The sequence below is a fragment of the Malaclemys terrapin genome, chromosome 8 (genome assembly GCF_027887155.1).
Source record: "Malaclemys terrapin pileata isolate rMalTer1 chromosome 8, rMalTer1.hap1, whole genome shotgun sequence".
In the NCBI taxonomy this organism is placed as follows: Eukaryota; Metazoa; Chordata; order Testudines; family Emydidae; genus Malaclemys; species Malaclemys terrapin.
The window spans coordinates 47,057,825-47,068,348 of NC_071512.1; the positions used below are offsets into that span (position 1 = coordinate 47,057,825).

Here is a 10,524-nt window from a genome sequence, read left to right on the forward strand (position 1 = left end):
CACACATATATGCAAAGGTTACTAGAAGCCACCCCTCAGTCTTACGGAGCCTCAACAGATGAAAGTCCTTCCAAACCTTCCCAAGAAGGATTGGTTGCCCCCTTGGACAGAAGGTCCTGTCCATTTGCTGGATCAGCACTGGCGTCAGTTTAAACTTAGACTATTATTGCAAACGTCCTGTCTTTGCCTGTTAGTCTCTGGAGAATCCAGTTGAACCAGTATAGGGGAGACCCTCCGCATGGTGACACCTCCTTGGAGGTGTTACAACCTGTGTGAATTTGCCTAATCATCTCCACCATTCTTAGTTCCTCTCCCCTATGGAATTATATACAATCCCTGTCCCACGGTACATACAGCTAATGCAGTAAGATCTCACAAAGACACTGCAGGAAATTGCCATCTCTGTCGCACATGGTTCCCGAGGTAACTGCACTGGCCTTCCTTCCTGGCCTCTTTGAGGGCACCCCATTAAGGTCTCCGGCTGCTAGTCATCACCTTTCTCAGGTGTCTCCAGACCTGTTGACTTATGCTGCAATTTACTGTGATCAAGTCAGAGTGTAGTTCAGCACCTGCCATCCTGTTCTGTCACAGGGGCAAGGACAGGGTTAACCAGTTCTCATGATGTAAGGTATTATTTATTCAGGACAAAAGCACAATGGAGAGAACATATATCGGAAACAATAAACAGCTTCCATGCAAACCTGTCTGACCAGGTGTCACTCATTAGCCACATGGACATCTTGGCAAGTTCCAAAGTCCTTGAAACCCTTGCTGCATAATATGTCCCTGTAATGGAGTTCACTCACCACTGTGGCGCCTCCTGATGGCTGTCTTGGGAATTAGCTCAGTTTTTTTGTGCACCCTCTTTGGGTGGTTTCTTGCTGCCGTCACTCCTGCTCTAGGACCCGCATCTCTCCAAGGACCACGGTGTCCTCTTCAGCGACACGAACCCTCCGGCCATGCCACACACTGTGCTCCCCCTTCCGGGGGACCTGCAGTCCACTGTTCAGCCACTTCCCTTATTGGCTACTGCAGCAAATTGTCTGGCCACTTCCTCATGGCCCCTGCATCCTCTTTGCCTTTGCCTGAGGGTCTCAACCTGCAAACACCAGCAGCCAGCCAGGAGTTGTCTCTCGCTCTCCTGGTCCCTGCTAGCAGCACTGATCTGTCCAGGGTGCTGGCAGTTTTCTCAGCCCTCCAGAGACACAGTCCTTCCTCCCTGGGCTCGTAGCAGAGAACTGCCTTCCTCTGCCCTGCAGCTCCCTTTTTAAATGGGCTTGCTTGGCCCTGATTGACTACTCCCTTCAGCCCTTCTCTGATTGGCTGCATCCTGTGCAGCCTTCCTAGGGCTCTATTAACCCCTTAGAGCCCAGTGTGTCTCTCTTGTCACTGTAGCATATCAGGCCTTGGAATGGGGTAAAGTGACTCCCTCCTCTGCCAGGTTGGTCACTTTATCCCATCCTTGGTTCTTTGCTTGAGGTCCTTCTTCAGCCAGTTCCAATCATGATGTGTAGTTCTGTGTGTGTGTGTGTGTGTGTGTGTGCGCGTGCGCTCTACGTGGGTTTGTGGGATTCTTAAAAAGAGGTGCCAAAATTATGGGATATGGATGGCATTATGAAATGGAAAAAGTTGCATGGTAGGAACCTGCCCCCTGCATTCAGAGATCCCTGGGTTAGTCCCTTCTAGCCCCTAGCCCTCTGAGAAAACTTCCCAAAAGGCATTGCACCGATGGCAACGCATGGCATACTGGGACACCTATTCGTGGTGCACCACACTTCACATCAATAGAGGCACTTCTGGGGACTACCTGCAGTGCTGACGCAAGGAGCAAAGTATGCACGTACTTGAGCGATGTACAAGCTTTGGTGACTATGCGCTGTGATAACTTGTGTTGACCACAGTTTGTAGTGTAGACATGGCCCTAGGGAGGAAATCAATTCTTGCCCCTCACTGGGTAGTGATTCCGTGGTGATAAGTCCAGACTTGTCAGGCAGATAGTTCATTAAAATATTACAGATAACTCCCATGTTTGTCACAGATGTATAGATGTCTAATATGCCTTGAATATTTTGGTAGTGAATTACTAGGGCCCAGTTCTTCATGTGTATTTAGGCACCTAACCCCCATTGAAATCAATGAGAACTAGGCACCTAACTCCCATTGAAGATCTGGGCTTATGTCTCTCTCTCTATCTGCCCCTTCAATCAGGAAGCAATCCCTTTATTCTCCTGTCCACACGGAGGATTTCAGTAATAACCTCTTTGCTCATTCCACGTTATCTCCTGCTACAGAAACTTAAGACAATGAGAGATCAACACCCACTTCCCAAACTAGGAGACATATTGTCAAAGAAACCTCCAGATCCTCAGATAAGAAACAACATAAAAACAGGATGTGTCTCTTATTTTATTGCAAGCCCTAAAGGATGTGAAATGTTTTATACATTCTTTGGTTATATAAATGTATGAACGAGGTCAACTATAATAGATTCTTGCTGATTTTCTTTCTAAATGATTGCTGCACTCAAAAAATTATTGGACTTCTTGAATAGAAGGGGGAAAAAGACTATTGAAAGACATAAGCAACTTTTGAAATATTAAATGAAATTGCTTGACAAGCAGGAAGGGGAGAAATTCCAGTTAATAGCAGGAGTTAATAGAGAAATAGAATTCTTGAAATGCAAAGATATGAAAAGTATCGAAGAAATTTGTTACACATCAACGCTATCAACAAAAGCCGCAGAGAAACCAGGAGAGTGGAAATCTGAGAGCACATTCGGCAAGTGGGCAATAGAAACAAGAGGATTGCCCTCCTCCACCAGACCCAAAACAGGGTATATAAACTGAGATCAGTGTGGTGAGGGTCAGAGTGTGCTGAACCCACATGGACAGTCTCTTGCCACCTGTAGGGCCACAGTCTCAGAAGAATTTGCTGAACCCACAAATGCTGCAGAACCCAGGAATGCCACCAGACATGTGGACAGACTCTCCCAGAGCTTCTAGGCCTGAGAGATGGCAAGACTCATTTCAGGTATTGTATTTCTCTCTCTCTGTTCATTAAAATCAGTAGAGGAAAGTCCCCTTGTAGAGTCAGTTGTCTTTCTAGTGAGAGGCCAAGGAACCATATTATGGATTTTAACGAACTACTGCTATTTGCATCTTCTCCTTCGTAAGTCCAAGTACATTGGCCTAAGAGAACCGGGAACAATAACTTTAAGCAATTGCTTTTGATGTTTTAAACTTGTTTCTTCCATACCGAACATTAGAACAAGCAGGGATCACATTCCTAAGAGCACCTTAAGATAAGTGCAGCCTCATGCCTTGGAGAGTACTGGATGTGTGATGATATAGATACTAAAGGATTGATAATTGATGATTATAAGTGTAACCCTTCTGCCCATCTAAGTTGGCAGCAACAAGGGCCGGGTTCTGTATCTAGGGGTTCCGTTTCAATAACGCAATGCAAAACCAGTTCGAGCCCCCACCCAGTGACCTGGGACAATTACATACCACCCCCTGGGTGCCTCTAAGAGGCAATACTTCCCCTCTCGCAAGCACGAAGTCTGAGTGCAACAGAAAATGTTTAATAACATGAGGTAAACGACATCAGCATAAAATTGGAAAAACACCACAAACAGGATTCCTAACACAAACCATGAGCAAAAAACCCACCCCAGCAAATTGGGCTGTGTCCTTTCCCTTTGGTTCTTGAATCCAGCAACCCAAAAATCACCCAGAGTCCCCAAAGTCTCTTTGGGTCCAGCAACCACCCAAAGTCCCAAAAGTCCAACAGACCCCAAAGTCTCTGTCCCTGGTCAGTGCAGCCCCAGAGTAAAAAGGGGGGGGGCACGCAGGGTGTTAAGGGGCACCTTACGTGATCCGAGGCTGGCTGGCCGTCTCTCCGTGGGGTTCTGCCACAGCCTTCACCACGAGCCAGTCCACTTTCTGCCGTCCCACAAACTGCTCCGCTCTGCTCACCGATCTGTGAGCCGCTCCAGCCGTCCCCGCAAACAGCTCCGCTTGCCATTCCTTGGGCCGCTCCAACTAGCCCCACAAGGCTCCGCACCGCTCCTCCAGTCATTCCCACAAATTGCTCCGCCAGCTGCTTAGCAATATAGCTTCAGGCTCCCCCACTAGTTAACACAGCACTCAGTGATCTCAGCTCTTAATAACTTTAGCTCTTTTGTGATTGCAGCTCTTAGCAATTTCAGCTCATAGTAGGGGAGCCCCAGTACTAGTGCACCATTAGCCCAAAGTGAATTCAGCTCAGCAGCCTGTAACTAGACTCCTAATGGAATCAAAGTTAGCTCTGACATTCAACAGTGGAGAGAAGAAGTAGTGCAATTGGTGTTTCAAACCCTCAGAGAGAGCCCATACCATCAGGTACAAATGCCTGTCCCCATCCTCTCTCCATTCACTGGGTTTTGTAACCATGCCCCTTGTCAAGCAAGTGCTACTTAGGTAATGGTGAAGGACTCACTCAGTCCTTCTGTCATACAACAGTTCCACTGGCCTTGATTCACAGAATCAGGGTAACAAAACTTTATTCTTCCTGCCCCAATAACAGAGAAAACTGGGGATCCCACACCAGCCAAAGTAACCACTTTGAGTTGCTGTTGTTTCCTGCCAGGCGAGTGGGTGTGCCTATGCAAACCAGATCAGCCCCTGGAGTTCTTTTCCACACTCACCATAATTCACCACCAGATGTCAGGGTAGAGCTCATCCTGACTCTGCTTACATCAGGAAATATAATAAGAAAACTTGGTGATTTGTATTGCTGTGGCGGGCCTTGGTGCTATTTATGTCAATTGGTTGCATGCCAGCATGTTATATTCAGTGTATAATTCTCAAAAGCACCAAAATAACTTAAATGCCTAAGTCCCATTTTCACTGTAAGACACAGTGTACAGCGTACACAAAAGGGAGTGCTAGGCTCTCAAATTCATAACTGACGTTTTCACAGCAGTTGAACTTTTTGGACTCCCCTCCCCGTGCTGTGTTCCCTCATATTGTCAGTTTGAGACCCTGGCTGGCTGGGGTTGTCGTAGTATAGGGGCAAGCAGTTAAGTTGAGCCCTGGTCCATCCAGACCCCTGAGTCTTTCTGCTCTGTGTGCTAGAAGTTTATGCTTTAAAGAGGTTGTGATAGGGTGCTCTACACACCGCTGGACAGCACTGTCTCCTGGCAGTTCTGGGGATTAGCTCTGCCAGGCCAACACCACTTCCTGCGGTCACTCTCCATCACTTGTTCCCTCTGCAGGCCCTCTCTCATGCCAGGAACTGCAGCCTCCTCTTTGTGACTCGGCCCTCCGTCCACGTCACTCTGTGGTTTCCCCTTCCGGGGTAGGACAGTCTTTTGGGGCAAAACTGTCCCAGGCTCCACTCTCCACTGCCTGGTCTGTGCCACTTCCCCAGTGGTGGGGGGGAATCTGGGTCCACCCTCTACTCTGGGTTCCAGCCCAGGGGCTTGCTGATCAGCGGCCTAGGTCAGCACTATCTTATACCTTGTTGCTTTTCCCTGAGCCTTTCCTACCTTTCTGACTCTCCCTCACTCTGGGTTTGCCAGCCCTACAACTCCCTCCCCCAGAGAGCAACTGTAGGGTATTTGTCTCTATAGCCTGAACACACCGCCCTTCTCCCAGGAAGTGACTGCAGACTCCTTTCCTGCAACCCTTCTCTGCTATCAGCTCCCTGGCTTTATACAGGCCTCTCTTGTTCCTGTCCACCTGAGCTTCATTTAACCAATCCCCACTCCCTGTCTCCTCTTCCAGGGGCAGCCTAGGGAGTAATTCCCCCTCTCCCCCCCCCACAGTAACCCTTTCCAGTCTTGTGTGGGTGGACACCCCAGCACAGAGATTTAAAACTTCTGTTGCTTAAATATAAAATGCTTCAAGGTATTAGGAATATGGTGGTTACCAAAAATAAGTTGCAGTTATTTTACTCTGTGTTAGGCCTGGCCTTGACCACTATGTACTGTACAGGAGCAGAAGAGTTTAAACCATGTGGCCCGCTGTGGTGCTACTGAATCAAGCTGTTGAGCCACGTTAAACTGTGTTTGAGAGATTTTAGTTTGACCTCTCTTTCATCCAGGTCCCCTGAGCCTCTCTCTGCTCTGCACTACAGGTGTTTGTACTCTCAGAAGTAATACAGAATCCCGTGCCTTGAAAGAACAGGCTCTGAGTCTGAAGAGTGTTACAATAGCTCCCTTCCCTGAGCCCTTGGAGATGGGCTCCTGAAGGATGCTAATGTTTTAGCCATGGCATGTCATCTAGACCTACTCTCAACAGGGTTAGACAAAGTGATAACATTGCTGGCAGCTGGACTTCTCTAGCATTCCCACCATTGCTAGCCATGGTAGTGACAATGGGAGAAACTTGCCTGTTTTAGCAGAATCTGGAAGCAACTTTCCAATGCGTGATCTCTGCTGGATCTGCAGCGTTCAATCAGAACTGAAGGGGCATCAGGACCATGGCTGCTGGCCTGAATAATTGAATGGTTCTGCACAGTAGCCACTAAAAAGCAACTGGCCAAGTGATTTTTCTTTCATGAACTCAGGGGAAAAAACTGACTTGAGAATTACATCTCTGTGACAGGAAGAATTCTGTAAAATGTCATCTTGGTCTCTTGTTTCTTGAGAACGGCAGCCATCATGCTGTGCTTTGGAAGGGAACATACATAACCCTGAAAAATAAAATTAACTCCTCCCTAAGCTGTGATGCAATGCAGTGTAAACTCACTGTAACTCATTCTGAAGAGAAATTTTGTCTGCACGGGCAACCAGAATTCTGGCATTGCCTAACTCTTGAATGCTTGATTGTGAAGCCTCTATGTTCTTTTAATGTGGTTTGTTGTATGCAATATCTGAGCATACAAACAGAAATGCCATCACATGGAACCATATTGACTGCTACCTATTTCTACAGTGGGGTTAGAACCTTTAGATCCAGTGCACACACCTCTGCCATGCGCTAACAGAGTTAACTAGTCACAATAATAAATGGCATCATGTGGGTTGCACAGCTATGTACTGCCTGCCCAGGAATCCTGGGTTCTAGTTCAGGTTCTGATCAAAGCATATTACAGACCTTTCTGCTCCCACCCACCCCAAGACTGACCCTTTCTGCCCCAGCCCCTCCAGCCTGGTTCCTATCAACTTGACCAGTCCCAGTTTCCCTCTCCCATCACTTCAGCACAGTTCAACCCTTTTGTCTCCTATTTCCTGTCCCCACCACTCCCCTTTCCTTGACCCATTCTCCCTCCTTCCCCATTGCCCCTCAGATCCTTGTCCATCTCCCCTAGCCTCCCCATGGGTTGGCTTTTCTGGGTTTAACCACCAAGCTGCACTCCCTGAAGGGGAACCAGAGATGATCATCTTTTCTCTGCCTCTTTGAGTATTTGCGCATCTGATGCTTTTTCAGAGGTGGGAGTGAAAATGGGCTCAAGGATTACCCCACACAATACTTCAGGTTACTGGGGCTCTCCCTGCTCTCAGACAGGTAGGGTTTATTGTCTCCTGTCCCCACAGAAGATCCCCATCTGGGTCTATCAAGTAGCGAGCTGGGGTTGAAAAAGGGGCTTCCTGGAATCTTGATGTTTCTACCCCTTCTCTATCTCACAGGCACCCGATGGGTCTGTATTTCCCCTAGAGGCCCAGCCTAGACAATGAGTAGGGATCTCCAGGGAAACCTATTACAGAGGCAGCTGGGCCCCATGGTTCCTCACCACACACTCTGGTGTGGGCATTGCCATGACCAATTTTTCTTGCCACTCAAGCAAGCAGAGACAGCTCTGGACCCAACTGGGGACTGGTTGGTTGAACAAGATGGTACCATTTTTACATAATCACTTTTCTGACCATGGTCAGAAATTGAACTATGATCAAATATGAGACTCTTACCCTTAAGGACCCTGGCAGCCCAGCAAGCCTGCACTCTGCCATTGGCAGGATAGACCTGAGTGGCTGTGTGGGGCCAACAACAGCCAGTGTTGGTTTCTCCAATTCGAGTGAAGATGTATTTATACAGAGAGACCTGGTGTCATCGATTCCTCCAGCAAGGGCAAAGAGGAGTGGTGTCCTATGGTGAAGATGACAATATCCACCTTCTCATCCACAGTCACATTTTCTAAGATGGCGGAGGTTCCGGTGAACTCCTTCACATTGGGCTCCACCACCACGCCACCACAGAGGATACGGCTGGGACAGTCATCGCTGACCACTGCCTCTTGGTTCTGCAGTACAGAGGCAAAGTGAGACAAGAGGACATCCTGCTATCCAATGGGAGTTGGACGGAACAGGTCAAGAAACAGGCCGATTCCTGGCAACTGCTTTTCTCTGAAGAGAGAGCAGGGTAAATGGCATCCAGCTATTGCCAGGGTCATGAATTCCAAACACAGCAGGCATTTGCAGGCATTCTTTAGTGCACTAGGCTGCTTGATGGTTGGGTGAAGAGGGCATCCTGAAGGAAGCAGTTTGCAGAAAGACTACCCGGGGTTGCTAGAAAAATCCTGCTGGGTACACAGGCTGTAGTGAAGGAGCTTTACTAAAGTGAAGCCTAAAGGATGATGATGTCAATCAGCATCCCTACTCTTACATTGCACTTGTCAGCCAGTAGATCTCAAAAGAGGCCAGGATCATCACCCCCCATTTTACAGATGAGGAAACTGAGGCACAGACTTGCTGAAGGTCACCCAGCAGGTCAATGGCAGAGTGGGGAATAGAACCTAACTCTTCTGAGGCTTAGGCCAGTGCTCTAGCCATCAGGCAACAGTGCTTTGCAGAATGTACCCCCATTATGTGGGAAGCAACAGGCCCCCTTCTGGATATTTAGTTATGATTTTTTCCCACTCTCTGCCTTGTAATTTCCAATTCAGAAGGCCAAGTTACAGAGAGAGCACTGTATTTGGAGAGAGAGGTCTTCCACCTTCAGATTCACCTCTGCACGGCTCCACCAAAATATCCTTTGGCCAAAGATTAGGTTACGGGAAACTGAACAGGAACATATTGCAGAAATGGTCCGATACGCTGCACAGTCCATTATCTAGCCCTTCCCCAGCTGCACAGTGGGCCTGCTGGCCAGGCTAGTGGAAAATAGCTGTCTTGGAGCACCAAGCCATAGCTTCCGTGGTTAAACCATTGATTCATCTTCTCATTCATCCAGCTGAACAGGGGGAAAGGGAGAGTATTCCTGATGACATCAGTCAGGTGGGTATTGTACATTGTCTCTATGGGGCATCCATGCTCAGAAATGTGGCTCATCACTCCTGAGCCCCTTGTGGTGCTGAGAAACACCTGAAAGCCAAGCCAGAATTCAGTTTCCAACAGTGAGTGTAATTCTCTCACCCAGATTCAGTGTGAAATTAAACCAAAGGACGCAAACCTCTGTCATTTCCAAACAGAGATGCCGCTCTTCGGATCTTTGATGACGCTGTTTGGAGACTTATGGATGAGACTGGCAAAGGAAGACACCACCTACTAGTCTGGCAACATCTGGTCCGAGCTCATGCTCTGCTTCCACCTGTTGCTGTCTCTGTTCAAAAGCTGCCCTCTGGTTATACTTTGATTGTATTCTTGGGGTTCAATTTTTAGAGTGAATTTGGAGTCCCCGGAGGGTTCTGGGATTGACAGCCCTGAAGACAGGCACAGCACAGGAAGAGGCTGTCCAAGTTTAACCCTCCCTGCTCTGCCACGGTATCTCAATCCTGAATGGAAGGGGAAGGGAAGACAGGAGACAACTGGGTAACTGATTTTCTATGCCCATTTGGCTACGCTTCCACAGATTGCTACTACAGGGGGACATCTCTGGTGGTGGTTTATAGGATTCAGACATCTGAGCATTAAAATATGGACTGAGACCACCTGCTATGTCATATAGGTCTGCTGGCTGTTTGACGATAGCAATTCCTGATCCCGAATCTGGGCTGCAGTCAGAAAAACTATGGGAAAGACCCTGTTGGGTCATTAGTCCAAGCCTCAATAAAAGCTCTCCCAGTATAATGATGTTTTGGTGCTTGGTTTGGCAAAAGATGAATGCATCAGAATATAAACGTTGCCTCTCTCCAGTAATTCATAAGCAATTTCAGGAATCGTACCTGCTCAGCTCTCTGACTTAGCTGTACAGCGATATCTGCTCCAGAGTTCCCCTGTCCAAGCACAAGAACTTTCTTCCCCAGAAATCCTTCTGGGTTCTTGTATCCCTGGCTGTAAAGGTAGGTGCCTTTCAACTCGTTCATACCTGCAAGGAAAGTGGCAATCTCAGTTGGCTCGCTTAATGAATTAGTGGCCATGCGTGGGCAGCACAAGAGAGCAAGTCACTGTCGCTGCATGAGAAACGGGCACTCTGGAAGGGAACAAAGTAAGCTCAGGAGGAATGGCAACAAGTAGACATGCTGGGCTAACAGATGGAATACTGAGGCATTGTCATTCAGAGATCAATGGCCGAGTGACAATTTGGCCAGACTTTGGTGTCAAGCCCTTGTGAATCTAGGCATTCTGTAGCTACACAACCCGAGCTGTACAATATTAGCAGG

The 10,524-nt window shown here is 48.0% G+C and overlaps 1 pseudogene; it reads right to left on the reverse strand.

Annotated features, from left to right (window-relative positions):
- Nucleotides 1-5,934: 5,934 nt before the first annotated feature.
- On the reverse strand, nucleotides 5,935-10,281 carry LOC128841931 (flavin-containing monooxygenase 2-like; annotated as a pseudogene).
- Nucleotides 10,282-10,524: the final 243 nt, after the last annotated feature.